Source organism: Rhinolophus sinicus, chromosome 2 (assembly GCF_057876585.1).
Source record: "Rhinolophus sinicus isolate RSI-liver-muscle chromosome 2, RSI-T2T, whole genome shotgun sequence".
NCBI lineage: Eukaryota > Metazoa > Chordata > Mammalia > Chiroptera > Rhinolophidae > Rhinolophus > Rhinolophus sinicus.
In genome coordinates this window covers 57,379,008-57,402,163 of record NC_142502.1, presented here as the reverse complement: position 1 = coordinate 57,402,163, position 23,156 = coordinate 57,379,008, and positions in this window count along the sequence as shown.

Genomic DNA, 23,156 nt, shown 5'->3' with positions numbered 1-23,156 from the left:
ACTAGATTATGGTATTTTTTTTTCCCCTAAAGTGGTTTTACTAACTTAAAGTGACCAACAGTATATCACATTCCAGGTTTTCCTTCATCTTTACTTCCAGTAGTCAAAGCTTTATTTTTTCTTTTTTTAGTTTTCTGCAAACTCCTGAGTGAGAAACTATATTTCATTGGTTTTAAATTGTATTACCCTGATTATTACTAGTTCTAGAATACCTGGATTTTTATGGGTCTGTTTTCATGTGCTTATTCAGGACTTCCAACCACTTATTTTTTGAATAGTTATTTTTCTTTTATTTATCATATTTTGTGGTCAGCTTTATGTGTTACAAATATTCTTTTTGTTTCTAATTTGTCATTTTATTTTCTATGTGTTTTTATGAATAACTGAAATTTTAAATATTAATATTGTCAAATTAATCCCTAGTTACTTCTGTTGTTTAATTCTTAACAAATTAGTTTCAACTGAGGTCACAAAGTATTCAATTAGATTGTATTCTGAAAGTTGTATTATTTTTTCTTTCATATTAAAAGTTCTAATCCACCTAGAAATGATTGTTGTGTACAGTACAAGATAAGGCTCCAGCTTTGCTTATGTCTATACCAGTGAACATAACCAATCATACCAGCATCAGTTATGTATTTAATGGTTTATTGATTAATTCATACAGAACCAAAGCCAGCTTTGTGATAAATTAAAATCCATGTGTTTGTGAATTGTTTCTGGGCTTGCTATTATACCTCATATTTTCTTAGTTTGAACACTAATACCACTGTCTTATTTACCATAGATACATAATAATTTGTGATATCTCAAGAGGGAATTCCCTTTTCTTGTTCTTGACAGGAATGTCTTGGAAAATTCTGGTAGTTTCTCTCGCACATAAACTTTAGAATCATCTTGACAACAATCACAAAATAAACTGTAGGGATTTTAATGTAAAATGTATCAAATAAAATGTAAATCAGTTTGGGGAATATTGACAGTTGCAGTGTAGTCTGTCCATTTCTGAAACTAGTACATGTGTCATACTTTGTAAGTATCCTTTAATTTCTCCCAAAGAAGTATTTTAATTTTCTTCAGAAATAAACATGTTAGTATTCTTCTAGGTGCTTTATTTCTAATGTATGTATGAATGGTATCCTTTTAAAATTATGTTTTCTAACAGAGTTATTTAGTAGTTGTTGCTGGCGTATAAAAATGTAACTGGGTTTTTGTATTAAAATATTTAATAGCAACAAACTCAGTAAAATATTTTGTTAAGAATCATAGCTTATTTGTATATTTTTGTTTTCTATGTAGATAATTATGCCACCTGCGAATAATTATATTTTCAATATTTTGCATATAAATGAGAAGACAAAGCAAAAAATGACACCCTGTTGCATTCGTAGCTCTTGACCAATGCTTTCTTCCCCCACCTCCTCAATGGCAATATCACACATCCTAACGTCTTCTAAAATTCTATGTCCAAGATTTTTAAAATTCTCAAAATTGCATCACTAATTCTTGGTAAGATCTCCAATGATAAACGTAGTCTAACTACATCATGATTTGTTTTATAGATTAATGATTCATTTGGAGTACTTGTAAAGTGAATATATTACCCTGTTTCCCCGAAAATAAGACCTAGCTGAACGATCTGCTCTAATGCGTCTTTTGGAGCACAATTTAATGTAAAACCTGGTATTATATTATGTTATGTTATGTTATATTATATTAATTATACTATATTATATAAGACACGGTCTTATATTATAGTAAAATAAGATGGGGTCTTATATTAATTTATTCTCCAAAAGACACACTAGAGCTGATTGTCTGGCTAGGTCCTATTTTCAGGGACACACAGTATATTAATTTTCTTCTTTCTTTTAGCTCCTTCAAAAACAGCTAATTTAAACACATAACCTAGGATTAGAAAAAAAAATGACATCTGATACTTTTCTGTTACTTTAAATTCTTTTCAGAAAACATTTAAAGCTATTATGTCAATTCATCACAAGGATTTTATGCATTGAGATACCATTGAATTATTTCAGAGGCCAACAATTTAGTGAATTTCATTTAAAAATAGGAAAAAAGAATTTTGGAATACTCTATCATATTTATTCCATGTCAAACATATGCAATATCATACTGTAATTATATAATAGCAGTGACTTTTTTAAGAATAAAGATGTTATTAGGAAAACACGAACAGCAGCAAAAACATTGTTCCTGATTAAGCCCCATCTCAAATTCTCTATGGCTGAATAATTTCAGAAATATTAGGTGTTCCTATAAAACAAAGTATCTTTCTTAAATAAATAAGGCTATATTGATCAATACTCAATAGGAGATAAGCTAAAAACAGGTATTAATTATTGATCTAATTCCTCAAAAATAAAAATGATATTGGCAAATATTAGCTTAGAAAAAAGCATTTAGTGTTAATTCATTCATATTTTCTTACCTAATCCTTGTGACAAATAGTGACAGGGGTCTCAGACCATTGTTAAAAATCGTGGAACTAAATGATTCATAGGGAAATTGACCTCACTACTTTTACTTTTAAAAAATATTTATTTTTATATTCTTACTGAGCTAACTGCTATGGGCCACTTTTTGCCTTTTACATCGTTATCCATCCAGTGCATACAGTATTCCCCTTGTAATAACATTTTGTGTGTCGCTGATTAAAATCAATAACTTTGATTGCTGCATGTGATGGCAAGTCAACCAACTCATTCAGACAGGGAGGGAGAGGAGAATTAAGATATTTCATTTTAGCCATGTGTATTAACTCACCATCTAACATGGGAAAAATAATAAGTGTAACCCTCACAATGGCGGAGTATAGGGAGCTTTTAAATAGGGAGTTTAATCTCCTTTAGAGCAAAGCCACACTCTCCGTTGCCCTAGGTTTTTGGCACGATTCCCAGAAGCTGCAGTCATTCATGAGCCACACAGTCAGTTCTTAGGAAAAATGCATCGGGATCGTCACACAGTGCAACCAGTGCTCTCGTTTTGAACGCTTCATCTGTACAAAGACCCCTCACACGTGTATGTGCACGTGCGTGGCACTAGCTCAGCCACCACGAAGAATGGAGCACTACAGGGACTTGAGCCTCTAGTTGCAGGAAGTCCAAATATTTCGAACCTATGTGTCAACTATAAAACCATTCCCTCTAGCTGATTATTCTGGAATTAAAATGTAGTTGATGTTAGGCAAGCTTGGAAAATTCCCAAATCAAATAAGCTTGTTTAGAGAGGCTTGTTCCGTTCTCTTTGGAAATGCTGAAGCAACAGTTTTATTCTACCTTGGCCCTCTGACTTTTGCAATGTACTCCACATTTTCATTCATACTCAACTCTGTAACTTGAATGAGATTTTTCTGTGAGATATGTCTATGGTGACTATAAGGTGTAATCCGGTACATAATATGTGTTTACTTATTTAAATTCTTGAGTTATATAAAATTACTTGTATATTCCATTTCGAAGGCAAGGAACAATCTTTTACTACTTATTCTTAACAGAGTAGGGTTTGAGACTCCATCTTGACTGGGTAAACTAAAATGGCTACTGAGACCGATATGTGAATCTTTTCCCTATGTGATACTTTTTGTGGCTATTCTGTATTTGATTTTTGCATTAATTTTGGTTTCAATTTCCATAATTAACAGCTGCATTATATTCTTTATTTATATACTTCATTTTGAAATAAAAGTTATGTAAATGTCCTAATTTTCAAAATGCACAGTAAGAATCCTTGTTAGTTAGTGTTTTATTATATGCAAAAATTTATATATTATAATTATCATTAAACAGAAAAGACAAATTATAATTAGCATCTGCCGTAACCACTACCAACACCAAAAGCAGAAGACAATGCTTATTCTAACACTTTATGACACACAATTTTGCTAATAATTTAAATGAAAGTAAGCAGATTCATTTTAAGCTTTGGCCAAAAATATATATAGCAATTAAGTTATTTAGCTATTGAAGTTGTATAATCCTCGGAAGGCATTAACTGGCACTCATGACGTGCCTCTCCAGAGCTCCAGGATTGCACACAGAAAAGACAGACACCCTAAAATACTCCTTTTTTTGCTCTGTTAATGTCACACAAGTACTTATAGTTTCTTTGTTAAAAGGCATTTTCTGTGATATCATGTTATATTTCCTCAGAGAATTACCCTCCCCCTTTCTTCCCAACCCTGAATGTGTTTTAGCAACACTGATTTCATTAATTTTTCTAATATTTCTTGTGATTAACACAAAGCAAAACAAAGGCGGGAGAGTGGGCAGGTGCTGCTCTCTTCATTTGATAGGTAGAGAAACTGAGGTATTCAGAAGATTGAGCTTGCAGATGGTTTCACAGCAGGTAAAGGGTGGAGCCGAATCTCCTGCCTGTGGCTTAAGTGTTTGATCTGTTTGTTCCCAGGCAATAACACATTTAACTTTAATCCAAAAAAACAAAATGTAAGTAAATTATAAGCAAAAAATTAAGTGAGCTGTCATACCTTGCTTATTTACTTATGTTTTGTACATACACGTGTTATGTGGCTACATTTGCAATTTACATATTTAAACTGAAGAGGAATACTGTCTCCAGGATTAGTACATTTTTCTAAACCCAAGACTTTAAAAACAACAAAAACTAGAGCCAAATTCTGTGTGACCTGACATAATTGTCCCCAGCCGGGTCAATTTGGTATTTTTTGTTGTATTTATGATTGACTATGGGGCTATAAATGAGAACACATGGGTAGAGATAAGAGGGTTTCTATTGAGATATATCAGTTTTATATAAATGCAAACATGTGAAAGATGTTATAAAAATAAAATATGTATTCTATGAATAGTCATCTTTAAAAGATATTTGCCTCATTGTTATTTGCTACTAAGAAGCAATAATAAAAATCAGCTGGAAAATATAGACTGCTATATATGTGCCAATAGCATGCTACTATAAATGGACAAAGATTTTACCGTCATGTAATATCCTATACATGATAATAAAATAAATAGTAATATAAAATATAATTATTCCAGTCCAATTATACAGATCTTTGACAAAATTTATTTCAACATTTTTTTTTCAAATTGATTAGGCAAATGTAAACAAATCCAATTTTTACTAGTGTTCAAATAGCTCATTAATTTAAATTGTTAATTTTGAATATTAAAATTGAAGTTACACAAAGGTAACTTCACTAGAAAATATAATTGTTTTCATTTTAGTAAAAAAAAGGATAAGGAGCAATGATCACTTTAATAGCAATCTTTTACTTTGTAGTTCTCTTAGTGATGTTATAAATTATAACTATTAAATGTAGCAAATATGTCATCAGATCATTTAAACAAGAAAATTAAATAAGATCTGGTTTTGAATTGACATTTTCATTTTAGCTTTTCTCATGATGCTACCTTTGTTTTTCTAAAATTTATCAACCATTTAAAAATCTCTTAAACCATATAACATGGGATCTTTTAAGTGGAATACATTTGATAGTCTAAACTAATTTAATATGTATTTTTATATCATGTGTACTTTTGGAAATGTTTATTTTCAAATTATATAGCAGAATCATAGTGTTAATTTCACCGATTAAAAAAAAAATTAGCCACATAATTCCACTTCAAGGAATACTAGAGATATTTAAATATGATTAGAACTTTTCCTAAAACCTCCTTTCTTATCTTATTTCACAAAGATTATTTTGTCTTGGTCATCATTTGGGAGACATGTGATTGCAAGTTAAGGGTATAATAGACATATTTAACAGTTACTGCAAGTATTTTTAAATTCCTCAATTGCCATAAAAGCTGGTTTCTACATTTTAGTTTGGCATTTTTGTATAGCTTAAAATATGTAATATTTAATCCAAGGAAAAAGTATTCACATTAGAATAGAATAAAATTTAATATTTGTTCAAATATAGTTATTTTGCAGATTTCATATAAATTTATGAGAGTAATAACTTACATGACATTTAAATAGGATATCTGTGGTTAAAGGATCAAATGGAAGAAACCTAGAATAAGAGATTACATTTATGAATAATTCCTTAAACAAAGAAGACATCAGAAACTAAATTTGAATTGAAATCTATATAAAATAATGGGAAAGAAAGTAAAAATATTATTATAAAAATAAAAACTGTTTCAAAAGGGGTTTCTAAAGAACTTATTGGTATTATAGAGAAAATACACCTGAAAGAACAGCTTCAATTGTTGTTTCTATTCAGATATTTTGCAAAGTCTTGACATTGAAAAATTCACATTTTAAAAATAGAGGTGAATCTCAGTGCTTTGGGAAAAAAATCATAGCGATTTCAATGTATTAGACAGTATAACCATGCATTTTTTTTTTTACATTTGAGATATGTAAGAGACATAGATATCTAATTTTTTCATGTCAACTTGTATTACACAAAGAGCATATTCCATTTCATGTTCATCTCACTCACATGTGTGGCAGGCCTCACTGAAAACTACTGGAGCTAGAATCAGAAAGCTTTCCAGCATTTCTTGAAACAAAACAAAGGAAGAAAGCTCAAAGCTCCCGCAAAAAATGTGACATTTGCCGGAAGTTAATGACCTCACTTCTTGAGCAGCTAGCAACGATAACAGCAATAACAGAAAGAGCATGACTGTCACAATGATATGCTTGTTCCTGTGTGTGTGTGGGGGGAATGTTGCAATTTAAAACAAACTTTTATTTCAGAAATCACCCAAAGACACACAAACAACAATAACAAAAACAAAAACCACCTAAACTCTAAGCTTTGGAAATGTTCATTCAGATTCAAAGAGTCATGCATTTTGGGCATCTTTGTTATTTCCTAGGACAGTTTTTACCTTTTTGCCTGTGTGATTTAGATGCAAATTTTATAAATAAATAAATAAATAAATAAATAAATAAATAAATAAATAAATAAATAAATAAATAAATAAATAAATAAATAACAGCTTGAAGAGTGTTAATTAGAACCAATTATAATTTCATTGACCTGCCATGACTCACTGTGTCCTGCTGAAAAGAAAAAAAAAAAAAAAGAGAGGGAGAGATCATTTTGCTTTAAGCATATGTCTGATTGGGGAAGCTTAATATTCAACACATGTACATGAAGTAATCAGTTAACTAGTAGCCTAAAGAGAATAATAATCCACGCAATTTTTTTAGTTAATTTCTAGTTAACATGATTACTTTACAAATACAATCATATTCCAAATGGGGCCACTTAATTCATCAACCTAGTGGCTATCTAGCTGGTATATAAAATTGGTTTTAATGTCAATAAAATGATAAAAAAAAGTTTCTATATGGTTTATTCATAATGAAATAAAAAAGATGACTATACTGGAAATAAAGAAGATATGCTGGAAATAAAGAAGAAAGTTCCTTCATATCAGTTCAGTTCTCCAGGAAAGTAATTCAATTTTAATGTAACTTACACTGGTTAACAAAAGGTATTTCACAAGCATTGGTTAGAAATGCAATACAGTAACCTAGAATTACCTTACTTCTAAGTTTAGCAACTGCCATTTCAACCGTGCTTATGTAGCTTAAAAAGTTGTCTACTCCCATCTAGTGGTCATCTCGTTAAATGTCTTTTCAAAAATTCCTGTGAGTGGTCTGTATTGAGGCAAATGGAACTGCTGTTTTATTGTCAGAATTAAATAATTAATGCAGTTAACAACATCTGCATAGATTAAGTAATTCAGGCTCATGGGTTTTGTTGATAGCAGTAATTTCAAAAGCGGCATAAAATGGTTTTAGCCTGATTTATGGAGCGTAGCTCAAGCTGCCAGAGCCGCGTGGAGCTCATTGACTGAAAAAACTCCCAGGATCACCCAAGACGATTGCCATAGCTTTATAGTCAACAACTTCTTATGAAAATTTTATAAAAATGTCTACATATAAAGAGCAGGGAAGTTCAAGAAACGAGGTCCTCTGTGTGTAGCAGAATTCCAGAATATAAAAATATATGATTGATCTCTTGAAATCCTTGTAAAAAAAAAAAAAAAAGAGTTAAAACATTAAGACGGTTAATATTCAAAGATACACTTAAAATTTTTAATAATGTAACCTTTATTTTTTTGTACCAAAATGTAGACTACAATAGCATTTGTGACACCTGTCTTTTCAAAAAAAAAAACACGTGAAAGCTGAAAATAAAAAGCAAATTGCATTTTGTATTTTAGCAAAAGGAGGTGTTTTTCTTTTAAAAATCATACACTAACCTCGCAGCATGTGGCTTGGTGCAGGTATGATGAAGTATGTTCGCACGTGTTGGATTAATTCGGACCAGGTAGGGTTCAGCTACCTGCAAATCTGAAGATACCAAAAGACAGTTCAAGAATCTTCTTTGGCATGGAAGTAGGGTGGGAAAGGATTGGCACAGTGCAGAAAGATTGCTCCATTTCAACTGACAGGATCAAATCTTTGTAGTGTCTGTGCAATTTCTGCATGATGGCCACTCACTCTGCTTCAGTGACTAGAGATGTGACCAATTACAAGTTAATTACCCAGCAGAGCAGATTGATTTATTTTAAACACTAAAACATATTGAGCATCTATACACAAATACAAAACTAGTTTTTCTACAAGAATCTAGGGTTTGTGTTTCTATTTAGAAAGACAAGAGAAAAATGCATCATAACTGCAAACAAAAGAATGGTTGAGTCATATCATAGTGCTGGAATTTGGAGGAAAGCAAGGGACAACAGTGGAAGAAGCTTCCTGGGAGAGGAAGGATTGGATCTGGGGCTTAAAGGATGAGTGTGATTTGTGTAAGTAGCCAGAGCTTAATGCCTTTAATAGCAACAAAGATACAAAGTATAAAGTAAATTAGATATGTTTGAGGGAGAGCTAGTAGTTTTACTGTCTGAAGAATGGAGAAGATCCATGCCATATGCCCTGGAACAGTGGGAGAAAGCATTAGAAAAGTCCCTTGGGACAGACTAGGAGAGGTCCTGAATGCCTTGTCACACAAGAAAGCTGTTAAGAGGCTGAAGGTGAATAAATGTTTTCCTTGTGTGTGTAAAACTTAAATATGAGAAAAATACAATGTACAAAGTCTTGCAAGATGGCTAGAAAGAAAATATTAGCAACATGTTTACTCACATTAAAACCATGAGAGTTTTGACAATGTATTCGATCAAGATTATTAACTTATAAAAGTGTAAAATTTACTTATTGATTCCTATATTCATCAAATATTTTTGGCATTTACTATGTGTCAGGCACTGATATGAGTATTTACATAAGGTTTATATTTAAGTGCTATTTAAAATGTTTTATGTTAGAAACATAACATATATTAGGTGGCGATGTGCAATGATTACCCCCCCGCCCCATTTCTGAAAGACAATGTTATTATATACACAGTCTAGAAGTTTTGGACTGAATACAAAACCGAATGCAGATTACTTATATATAATATATAAAAGTCTTTTTCTTTACCCAGTTTTGAGTCAGTTACCTGTTAAATAGAAGCAACACCAAAAACAAAGCTAGGACAATTGTAAGGAACTAACATCATAGGAAGAACTATGAGTATAAATCATTTGAAGCAACTAAATTATCTCACAACTTTGGTAACTACTATCAACCAGTGGCTCCTAGCAGGGAAGGTAAAATTAATAATAAATCACGCTTCATCTTTTAAGAGTAGAAATTAATTTGTTTGTAAGTCTTCCTGTTTCAAATCATTTCTCCACTGTATACATATATATATGAAATATAGCATAAGAAATCTTTTTAAATAGCACTTAAATGTAAACTTATGTAAATACTCATGTGTATCACAATGCATAGATAGATAAATAAGGGATAGATTTCGAGAGATATTTAAAAATACACATAGGTATATCAATATCACTGAAATATTTATAAATACAGAGGGTGCCAAAAAAATGTATGCACATTTTATGAAAGGAAAAAACTGTATTAAAATTGTAATACTCTATATATACTGATAACAAAAATGAATAAAGTCATGTGTATACATTTTTTTTTGCACCCCGGTACATAAAATTAGTCAAGTATAATTTAAGCCATATCCTTTAGAAATCAGAATTGAGTTTTTCAGTTTCCAGTTTCTAAAATATAATAGGATAGACGAATAGATGCACTAATGGGATCCTATTTCGAGAAACATATTTCTTTGGGAATATTTAGGCAAAAATATATTTAGACAAATAAGCATATTAGTTACATTTACAGATAATATCCCATATGATGTTGAATTTTTGAAATGGAAACTACTAATCATATGTGTGTGTTACTTGTTATATTTCATAATTCTAATTTTATATACTAAAATAGTTCACATTGTTGATAGACATTAGAAATGGAGAAGATAATAAACCTTGAGAAGGCTCTCTTTCGCAAACGTATTTTACAAAATAAAACATTAAGTGAGTTTCATCAGGATAATTTTAAATTTTGGCTGAGTGATCTTACTAAGCTGCTAAAAGGCATGTTTTCTTTTAGTGATGGTTCAAAAGATATAGGATGATTCAAGGACTTTGATTTTTTTTTTTTTTTTTTTTTTTTTTTTTTTTTTTATTGAGCTATATCAAGCCTAAAATCAACTCCATTGAGGGGAAAAAAAAAAAAATATATATATATATATATATATATATATTTTTTTTTTTTTTTTAATTTTGTTTTCTTAGGATAAAAAGAAAGCATACGACTTTAGATTGAGAAAAACACAAAACAAACCAAAACTGAAAATTTCCCTGTAATAGGTGAATCAGAGAAGTAATGGCTTTCATGGTGAATTCTTCAGAGTGGCATTTCATTCATCTGTTTTATTTCAAGCCGTATGTTTCCTCCACCCCCGTTTTTAATATTGTAGCAAAGAACAAAGGCGATCAAGGGGAAAAGCAATATAGTCATTAAGTAGTAATTGGTAGAAGTGGCTTTGGGGTTAAAATTAATAAAACCAGCATGATGTACATTAAGACTGTATAAATTTTTAAGGAAATACAGCCTACTTGCAGATGTAAACAGATTAGCAAAACTACTTAATCTAGAGATGCAAATGTTTCAGGTAGATAAAGTAAACACAGACTGCTTGTTGGAAATGTGATCAGTTTTCATTTCGGAACTGCTTTATTTCATTAAAATTTTAATTGTTGAAATAAAGCACTTTTGATGTTTTGTATAAAAGGTTTTATGTTGCATCTAACACAATTTAGGAAATAGAATCACAAATAAAATCATTGCATATTTTTCCTTTTTTTATCAGGTCATGTATTACACATGCTATTTTGGCCTTTCATGTTGAAATTAAAAGGAAACTGATACAAGGACCCGAAGACTCATCCTTCAGGATTATCTTTGCTGATAATATGGATACACAAACACATGTCTACAGAAGTTACATATTTAAAGGTAAAGTACTTTTTCTTCATTTACAGCATTTTAAATATATAAAGTAATTTAAAATAATTAACAAATGAATTATGTAATGAATATATGAATATAGTTCTAAATAACTACTGTTCAATCCATTTTCTCCATCTCAAAAAATATTTTATAGAATTTATTTGATATAAGTTTCAGTTGTTAATGTTAACTATCTAGATGAATATTAAAAAATAGAACTAATGCTTGTAAATATATGCATGCTTAGATTTACTTAGTCAAAACATCTAGTAATTTACTGATATTTTCTAATTTTTATCTGAACCATTCGGTATTACACAGTTTTGAATTTGACAATGTTTCCAATTAACATAATATACTTTATATTCACATGATGTCAAAATACTCATGTGAATAGAAACATTTTCCAATTAACTGGGTAAAACTAAGTGTTCAAATATATGGAAATGTTAGATCAACAGTTTTATCACCTCACACAATTAATTAGTATCAGGTGTATTGTGAATAGATATCTGTCTTGTATCAAAAGTCCTTAACAAAGATCTATATTTTTCTTTGTGCTGAATTCCTGTGAAAACATTAATTCTTACCAGGAGATTGCATCTATACAGAACAAATACCCGTATCCAGGCCAGTCCTCCCAAGTTCCTATTTGCAAATTTAAATTGTCATTTGTATAAACACCAAATACATGTTTGAAACAGGGAAAAGAATGATAGAATAGACAATAATTGTGGGTGAATAAATCAAGCTTTCATTCCCATTTACAGAGCACTGCAGAGCAGTGCTCATAAACGGTGGTTATCGTCAAAAGTCTTTCTCTCTGATTGATATTAGGTAGCAAGACAATGATCCATCAAGAACACCGTGTCCCAAATATGTCAAATATTTATGTTTTGTTTTTCTTGGTCATGTTTTCCACCTCTCACTGGCCTACTTTTCTTACTTAAAAAAAAAATCTCATAAATAACTCTCGTTCGATAGAATTAATTTTTAGCTTTTCGCAACACCTAATATTAGACTATTTTCTTGGATTATCTGCTTTTTTTTTATACTATGTTCAAAACCTATGTAGTTAATAGAAATAGAGAATTTTGAAGTTTTTTTTAAATAAAGCAATGTTATTTTAAGGGAAATTTATATAGAGGATTATTAAAGTATTTTAGCTTTTTCTAAATTATAAACTCTGATTCAAATCATCACATTATGTATATCTCCATGATTAAAATGTAGATGGAAGAATACATTACATTCATCTACATCCAGGCTAAGGAATACATTAATTTAAGAGTAATATTTGCATTTTGCTTTCACACTTTCAGTTGTAAGTAGAGCAACAGATCTTTGCAGACCTATCACTTTGCCCAGCATACTAAATCATACAAACTTAAGAAAGACTATATTAAATATGTAATACAGTCGGTTCTTTGAATTCACGAGTTCTACACTCGTGGATTCAACCAACTTCAGATGGAAAATATTAAAAAATAAAAAAGTTACATGTTGATGATGCATAATGTCCAGTGGCCTTCGATGATTGTGGGTCTGTATTGAACATGTAGAAATGTTTTTCTTATCGTTGGTCCCTAAACAATGCAGTATAACAACTGTTTGTGTGGTATTTGATTTATATTGTATTAGGTATTTTAAGTAATCTACAGATGATTTAATGTATACAGGAGGATGTGCATAGGTTATATGCAAATACTGTGCCATTTTATATAATGACTTGAGCATCCATACTTTTTGATATCTGTGGGGGTTCTGGAACCAATCCCCTGTGGATACTGAGGGACAATTATAGATTTAAAAAAGAGAATCTCTGCTAAACTTATACCCAATTTAGGAAAGCAAATCATATCTATCAGTAGCTAGTATATTGTAGGGAAATAAACTTAGTTCTATATTTTGCACAGTACACAAATTCAGAAACTTATGATCATCTCTAGAATCCCAAGATAAATTATGTTCTACCAAGTTACATGAAGTGGAAGAAGGATCTTTCTTTAGTTATAATAACATATAAAACTCGTGATGTAGGTTGCAGTTCTCACCCATCTAATCTTCAATGAAAACACTGGCGATGTAAAGCTCCTGCACATATGTTCAAAATAGGAATACTCTATAGTCTCCCCACTGACACACTTCTTGCCTCTATTGATTTACAACAACTTAATTTCTACCAGACACTTTTTCAAAAGTTCTAAAACATATACATGGCGGAGCAATAAGGTTTGGAAGTGAGCACTTGCTAAATAGGTCTAATGCAGTACTCAGACCAGCCTTTTGCCTCTGATGCAAAGGAAGTACTAAAATAATTATCCAGATAATCCATTTAAAAATCCCACTTATGTGAAGTGAATAATATTTTTTTCATCCTTTATTACTTGGAGAAAGCATTGTCCTTCTGTTGGTAGAGAAAGATATTAAATTATAATTCATTTACCATAGAAAAATGGTTGGAATTTCTGTATACTACCATCATCCCATTTTGCACTGGAGTCCAATTATTCCTTCTATAATGATAAGAATCAAGGCTGAGATTTATTCCGCATTTACTATGTGACAATGCCAAAAATGATAAACTAATTCTTCCAACCCAATATGTTCTAGGGTTACAGTATAAGAACAATAAAATGTGTCAAGAAGCTCTCATTTTAGTTGCTTTGATTTAAATGTCTCAACAAGAAAGACAAGGAAAATACATTGCCATTTTGTGGTTTGCTCAAATTAGCATATGGATAATTTTAAAATATCTACACAAAAATGTAACACTAATTAGTGTCTCTCTCCTGAAGGATTCCCTGTTTTCCTATTCTGGAATGAAAATAATTTCACTGATATTTTTAATATTAATAGAAAAAGTATAATTGTCAAATATTTAAAGTTTCTACCAAGATTACATAAGCCCTGGGAGATTCCCAGAATACATATATGTACAAAATAATTTCTACAGCCATTTCTAGGCATATAGAACAGATTGCAAATTGCTAAAGAAGAGTAAAAATTTTCCAAGTGAAGACTTGATCTGTGCACACGTGGGCCAAGGTGGCATGGAAAAGTCATATCACAAATGTTTTCTTCAATATGAAATACATTTATAGAGAAAAATGCAATGACCGCAATTAGGATAGCCACCAATAAAAAAGAAAACATAGGAGGTGGAACCTGAGATGAGAGAGAATATTAATGTGATGAGATTTTTAATGGTCTACATCTTTCTTAGTATAGTTAATTTTATCTAAATTTTGTAAATCAGCATAAAGTGGTGCAAGCATATTTGATTATATTGAATAAGACTATATTTAAAGGATTAAAATATTAAAATAAGAAAAATTTTAAATATAACTGCAAATTTAAAAAAGTGAATCTGGTAAGGAACTATGAGGAAATGAAAATTATTTTATTTTTTTGATATTTCATAACACAAGGCCTATTGATACTACATAAAGTTTATAAACAAAGAGTACCTTTTAAAATATATAAGCTAAGCACTAAAATATAAGCTAAGCACTAAAATAAAAGCTGTAAGATAAATCTAAATTTGACTACAACTTCAGACTATATGAGTTATAAGATCTGCTATTAGGTGAGAGTAGCTTTTGTTTTTCTTGACGTGAACAAGGAAATAAAACATTGAGCACTAGATATTTTTGACACTATTGAGGGAATTATCTACCAGACAGTATATCAACAGAGATGACTCAACTGGTGAAGGATTATAGAATTCAGTTCAAGGAAGAAATGACTGAGAAAATTCAAGGGACCAGGAAGTCATTTTATCAGACATTTCCTCTTTTGTTTTATATGATGAAAGTGAAAACTAAAGTCATTTTTAAAAGTAAAGCTTATTTATGTTATCTTGTCCAGTTGAAAAAAGGAATAGCAAATGCATTCATAGGTGTGTGTGTGTGTGTGTGTGTGTGTGTGTGTGTGCATGTCTGTAGGTGGTATGTGAACATGCAACAATTCCCAAACATTTTCAGTCTCAGGTGGTAATGAGGAGGAAGCAAGAGTTGTTCTGCAGCACCCTTCAGGGCATTGGAGAAAAGAAAATAATAAGCCTACAAGAGTCTATATCCCTTTAGCAGTATTTGAATCTAACATAATAGGGAAGGAAGGTAAAGTTAGTGGTAGAAACGAGTAACATTATGCACAGACATGGAATGAGACACATACATTTACCTCTGTAGTGCTGCATTTGGATAGAAAAAATCATCATACTTGGGGCTAGAAATTATTAAGCATAAAATTTATAATACTAGTTATCACTACCAGCTTGACCATCATCTTACTATGCTGTATTGGTTGCTATGAATGGATGAAATTGGCCATATGATTTCACAGTGTGCCCCCAATGTCATGTCATGTAAGGATAGTGGTCAGACAGCATCTCTGTAGCATCTTTCACTGACACATCAGCAGTAATAACAGACTATGCAAGCAGGCAGACGTTGTATGAATCCTAATACTGTCTTTTAATAAAAATGGGCAACTTTCGGTGTTCTGAGTTTCAGTTTCCTCATCTATAAATGGGATCATTTTGACATCATTTACTTATGTCTATCAATGAGATAATATATTGAAACTGTCTTGTACTGTCTATGGAATATAGTAAGCATGCCACAAGTGATTAAAAAAAGGACAGGGGCCGGCCCGGTGGCTCAGGTGGTTAGAGCTCCGTGCTCCTAACGTCGAAGGTTGCCGGTTCGATTCCCACATGGGCCAGTGGGCTCTCAACCACAAGGTTGCCAGTTCAATTCCTCGAGTCCCGCAAGGGATGGTGGGCTCTGCCCACTGCAACTAAGTTTAAACACGGCACCTTGAGCTGAGCTGCCGCTGAGCTACCGAATGGCTCAGTTGGTTGGAGAGTGGGCTCTCAACCACAAGGTTGCCAGTTTGATTCCTCAACTCCAGCAAGGGATGGTGGACACTGCCCCCTGCAACAAAAATTGAACACGGCTCCAGCTCCTGGATGGCTCAGTTGGTTGGAGCACGTCCTCTCAACCACAAGGTTGCCGGTTTCGACTCCCGCAAGGGATGGTGGGCTGTGCCCCCTGCAACTAGCAACGGCAACTGGATCTGGAGCTGAGCTGCGCCCTCCACAACTAAGATTGAAAGGACAACAACTTGAGTTGGAAAAAAGTCCTGGAAGTACACACTGTTCCCCAATAAAGTCCTGTTCCCCTTCCCCAATTAGAAGAAGGAGGAGGAGGAGGAGGAGGAGGAGGAGGAGGAGGAGGAGGAGGAGGAGGAGGAGGAAGAAGAAGAGGAAGAAGAGGAAGAAGAAGAAGAAGAAGGATAGCAGAGGAAGAAAGAAGACTAGGATGTTATTGTTAATAATAATAATCTATACACACACAACATAAGTTTAACTTTCTATTTCTAGAAACCATTTCTAAAAGCACTCTTTGAGTCATATTATACTTGAGTAATATGAACAAACTACCATGTTGTGCAAGACTTCAGTCCCCTTATTTTTAAAAGAGACATAGTAATAGTACCTGTCTCTTAGAGTTGTGAGGATTGATTTATTAAGCTCATGGAAAGTACTTAAAGAGGACTGGCACAAATAAGTGCTCCGTAAATGTTACTTATTGACACTGTTTGTATTATTTTCTCCCTCCAAATGCATTCTTTTTAAAGACACAAACTCCTAGCCCCTGTAGGATTTAAAGAAAAGGAGGAGGGTGGGATGAGAAAGAGAAGGAAAACAAATAGATGTGATTTGGATGTAGTGTTCACGTATCAAAATTGCTTTTCTTCCAAATGTTGGGTCTAGATCTGCTTTTCCTAATCTCACCAAATTATGTAAATAAAACTAACTTTTATTGGGTTAACAATTGTAATACTTATTGAGTTCTTTTGCTAGACATTTTGTTGAGCACTTCACTTGATAGATAGGATTTAATCTTCACAAAACTAGAAATAGGTAGTGTAATTCCTCCAGTATTGCAAAAGAGAAAATTGAAGCTCAGAGTTATTAAGTAATTTTTTCTAGGTCATAGAGCTAGTAAGTTAACAGAGCTGAAATTCAAGCATAGTTAGCATTAAGCACACTTCGGTTTAAGTATTTATGCTTCTGTTCAAACAAAACCAAAAGATCTTCAGTTTCCAAGTAATGATTAATGAACAGATACCCAATATCCAGGTAGGGGCAGTGTAGGAACTGTTTAGTTGAGCCCAAGAAAGTGTCTGACTTGCCTATTCTCCTCCTCATGAACCAGTTAAGTAACTGGTTGTTAGCCAGTAAGAGTTCCTAAGTGATCAAAAAAAAAAAAAAAGATGTGAATTCTTAACTGAAGGGGGTTACAAATTTTTTAATATCTCTATTAAACTGAACTAATCCCCCCAAAAACAAAGTAATTTTGCAGAAAATTATCAAAACATCCCTATAATTCCACAAGCGTTGAATATATATATTCCATAATACTGCAACTACACACTTCAATTAAGTTCTGAATAAGTAGCTTACTATAATATTAGTGTCTCCTTCCTTTTTTTCTTCTTTATAATCACTTTAAAAGGAAGCTCTGCTGTCTGGCTCTAAGCTAGAAGGCAGCTTAATTCAATCAATCAAAGAAACCATTTTATAAGTAAAGGTGACAGAGAAGTCTACTTCTCAGACATTTGGTGATAAAGAAACCTAAAATCATTTGCATAGCTAAGAGACAAAGCACATAATGAACTAAATTTTCTGGTTTTGTTGTTGTTGTTTTTGTTTTTCACTTCCACCTATTTTGAACCACTGTCAACATCATGTCATTCTATTCACTTCTCCACCTACTTAGATTTGAGAGACTGTGGCCGATGTTATTTCCTCCCAATTCCCCATAATTATATACTTTTGTATGTATGCTAAGACAAAACTTCATGCATATGTATCTGTCTAAAGTAAATACTACTTATGAGAATCCCACATAGTAATAATGAAAAATGCTAATATTTATTAAGCTCACTCACGTCAGATACTTTACTAAAAATATATCATCATCCCATTTCTTTTAAATGAAGTTTATTCTGCTATAATTGCCTATAGTAACATTCACTTTTTGTAGGTATTCAGTTTAATGAGTTTTGCCAAATCACCGCAATCAAGATATAGAATATTTCAATCACCCCCAGAAGTTTTCTGCATGGTCTGTTTCTCCTCCTACCTACAATCTCCTGCAACCATTAATCTGGAGTCTATCTTTAGTGACTTGCCTTATCCCATTTTAAAAGTGTGGAAATTAATTTTCCAAAGGTCCAAATTTAATAAGAGGCTACTAGGTGGAAGAATTTACATTCAGTTCCACATCTGCCTGACTGCAACTATTAATCCTATCTACTCTATGCGTCTATGTCTCTAAAGTGTATTTTCCCCATTCATTCATTAATAATCTTAAAGAACATCTTTTACTACACTTACTGTTTTTAAATTAATATAATTGATACATAGATGTTACACATAGTAATATAAGTTGAATTAAAGTATGGATGTAATTTTGCTACCAATTGATAAAATTACACTAAACAGATAGACAAAGACATAAAGTGATCATCTCAACATGGCAGGATCATTTTTGAGATAGCAATTTGTGTTTTCCTTTGCATTTCCCTTCAAGTAGGAGTATTCTAAGCAGGCCCTGAGGAATGCCATGCCTCAAGATGTTTTGAGGGAGTAATCAGACAGAGTCAGAAGCCTTCATAAACTAGATTCTCAGAAAATATGATGCCATGTGTCTGGGTAGGAGAAAGAGAAATGCCAAGGTGAGAGAAAGGAGGACTTTTGTCCAAAGTGAGGAAGGAGACAAAAGTAGAGAAGTTCTAGATATCATTTAGCAGCAGCAGCCCGCAGGGTTTGCAAGGATGGATGATTCATCAAGAAAAATACTTTTGCAGCACTAGTGTTTCAATTGATACCCATGCACTAAAACCAGTGCAAAAGTAGAAAATCTGCCAAATTATAAATGGCCATATAATCTGAGAAATTGGTTTCTTGTTGGTAACTTACGGACTGAAAAAAAGGCCTAACACATATGGGCGTATATTATGTGTTGTACACGTTTCATCCTCATAACCATATGTTATTAGCATTAATCCCATTTCAAAACCAGGGGAACTAAGGCAAAGAAATGCTAAGTTCTTTGCTCAAAATTATACAAGTGACTAAGTGGCAGAGACATAATTTGAACTGAGACAGGATTCTATCCTGAAAACTAGTGCTATATATTGACCAAGTCTACACAAATTTCAGTGGCCTTGCTTTGCTCTGGGAAGGAAAGAAAATTGAAAATATTGAATTTTTAGGCAATGAGCACAGATTTAAGGTCAGATTTTTATTTTAGTTTATTAAATAATAGAAAAATGTGTTATTTTTATACCACTGAATGTATAGACATGAATACATTCTTAGTACATTAGCAATATGAAATTTGATATACTTTTAAGGATCAATTAAGCATTTTAGTGGAAGTTTCTGATGGCATTAAAAATTAATCACACAGCATGTTCATAGATTTAAAGAATTAATTTTGCTAAAATGTCTTTACTGTCTAAAGTGATCTACATATTTAGTGCTGTCCCCCATCCAAATCCCAATGATATTTTTTTCATAGAACTGGAAAAAAAACAATGCTATTTTCTCATGGATCCTTCTCTGGAGGGATCTAGAATTGAATTTGTAGCACACTGACTATAAATGGTACCAATGACATTAAAATTAAATTTGGACCCAATTCTGAATGACTAGGCTGAGAAGATGAAAATTATTCTATAGGAAATGATATAACGCTGGGGGCATTTTTTTTTTTTTTGTAAAAACAAACAAGCAACAACCACAACAACAAAATGTAGTTGTAGAACAATAACCCTACCAGCAAAGTGGTAAATGGAAGGGATGTGGAGAGACAGAGAAAACACATCAAATAAGAAAATATTTTATGTGGAATTATTAGGAAATACTTGCTTTCATGCCTCATAAAGAATAAAGTTTGGACGACTTCTTTTAAATTTCAGACTAAACACAAGTTTTATGTTTACTTCTGATACTTGAGGGAAAAAAAATCACCAGGGTGTTTTCTTGCAAATTTTTGCAGGTGTGGGTAATTAAAATACCACACTTACTTGCATTTGATTGTGTGAGCATTCTTATGACTACAAGTGATTCTAATCAACTTCACTAAACATAGGGGGGAAACCACTATAATTAACAAAACTTTATGTACAGTCATTACAGTTTAGAATTATAATTCATATTACATTCCTAATTATTATTTGTATTCACTTGATCTTCCATTTTTCTTAGGGAATAAGAATTTATGAAATGATCAAAGTACATTTTATTCTTTTTAATAAAACAATTCAGGAATGAATAAAAAACAGTAAAGTATTTCAAATAATAATCCTATGCCCACACATAATGATTGATTAAGTGAAATAACATTTCAAGTTATTTGTTCAAGTTCATTCTTGATTAGATTTTCTGGGTTAGTTTTAAATGAATAAATCTTCCTTCATATTGCAACGGATATACCTACCTTACCTGAGAGCAGCAAGTTTATACTGAAGTAGCCCTGCTAGTGCTCAAGGTGTGTTTAGGCATCTGTTCTATCCAATCGCTTCACAGAGTCATGTATAACATTTAATACAGCTAAGTAGTGAAGAGAAAAGCTTGGGAGTTACAAACACCAAGAATCAAGCACTACTCCATTTCTAAGGCTTAATGTCATCATCTATAATTTGAGGTAGTAATTTCTTCTTCATAGAGTTGTTGAGAATTAAATGAGGCAATATATGCACAGACCCTTATGCATACTAAATCCTAAAATGTGTACTTATTATAACTATAATGTTTGCATAAATGGACATTATTCTTTTTAATACTAAAGGAGCTGTGGTGATTTAATAAATTACAATCACGTTGCTTGAATTTTTCTGTTTATTTCAAATTGCTCAATTTGAAAAAAAAAATGGAATGGATGGGTCAGAAAAATTCAAATACAAGGGGAGTTAACACAAGTTACCTGATTAAACCTAATCATTTTTTATTCTGGATCTAGTATAAAAATGACTCTCAAATCAGAAAGATCCCAAGGCCCCATCTCCTGAAATTCTTAGTCATAGATTTGAGGTGATATATAGGAATCTACATTTGTAACAAATAGGCCAAGTAGATTTTGAGGCAAGTTTTCTGGGCCCACTCTGTGACACAAATCATGAATCTGAGCTGTCTGAGAACAATGCTAAGTGTTCATATAGCATCTACCGTGCCTGATTCTGTGCCTAACATGCACTAATTATATGATAAATAATGATGAAATAATATTATAAATCATCAACATATCAAAACCAAGCTGTTGATACTATTACTATTTTGGTAATTATAGCTCTTCGTAGTTGCACAAAATTTTAATTTTATTCTGATTCATTGGTGTGGACTGTTATATTCAAATTAATTGTGATCTGTGACAAAGTTTCATATGACAAATTTATGTACTTTAAAACATGAAAATATTTGAATGTGTAGTTTATTTATATTTATACTTATTCTAAGACTCCAAAGCATCTGAAACATCAAGCCATGGAATTAGAAACTAGTTCCAGTATGTGACTCTTCTATATTCACTTTCTCCCTGAGAATCAACTTTATTTTCTAACTGATATAAAGCAGAGGCTAATCTCGTTTCCCCTTGACCCATATAATTAAAGCAGAAAAAGAGTAAACAATACCTGAATGTTGAGGAAGCAAAGGGTACAAGCCAACAGAAGGAACCACCAGCTAAGCATGCAATTAATCAGGATACCAATAATAGACAAGATTATCTGCTATACAATCAACAAATAGAAAATAAACCTGAACAAAAACAGATTTGGCTATTATATCAAAATTTCACTTCCAGTGAATAAATGTTGTCGTTTTCTTTTTTTTTTCCTGAGAGTGATCAATATTATATTTGGAGCTAACATGAAAATTGTGAACCTCAAATTTTGAAATCAGATATTTTATTTAAGCACTATTTCAAAATCTGTCAGTCTGCTAACATCATGAACGTGGACAAATAATTATATGCCAAAGCCCTGATTTTTTGCCTTTGTATCTCACAATGTTTTGAAATCAAATTTTTTAATATGTCTATGAAGTGGCAGCCAGATGGCTCAGTTGGTTAGAGCGCTAACTCTCAACAACAAGGTTGCCTGTTCAATTCCCACATGGGATGGTGGGCTGCTCCCTCTGCAACTAAAGATTGAAAATAGCGACTGGACTTGCAGCTGAGCTGCCCCCTCCACAACTAGATTGAAGGACAGTGACTTGGAGCTGATGGGCCCTGGAGAAACACACTGTTCCTTAAGATTCCCCAATAAAATTAAAAAAAAAAAAAAAAAAAAAAAACTGGCTGAGAAACTTCACAGCCTGAGATGATGCTGCATTAAAAAATAAAAATAAATTTTAAAAAGTCTGTGAATGTGCTTAAAAAATGATGATGGAATAGATAAACAACAGATGCCATCTTTATATTTTCTAATATTATTGTAAATTCAATAATCCACAGTGTACATTTTTTCATATTTTTTTTTTTAGATTTTCATTGTCCTGTGGCTATATATTGCTAATTATGTCTTCAGGAAATATATAAATTAGATGTTAAAAAGATTAAGACAAATTTTTGAGGATGTATTTTCAATTAAGGATAAAAATGGATTATTAAAGTGAAAAGTTGAGGACAACAAAGTTTCAATAATAAATTTAAGGTTCAAAGAGACTTCTAGTCACTGTGGTCCAC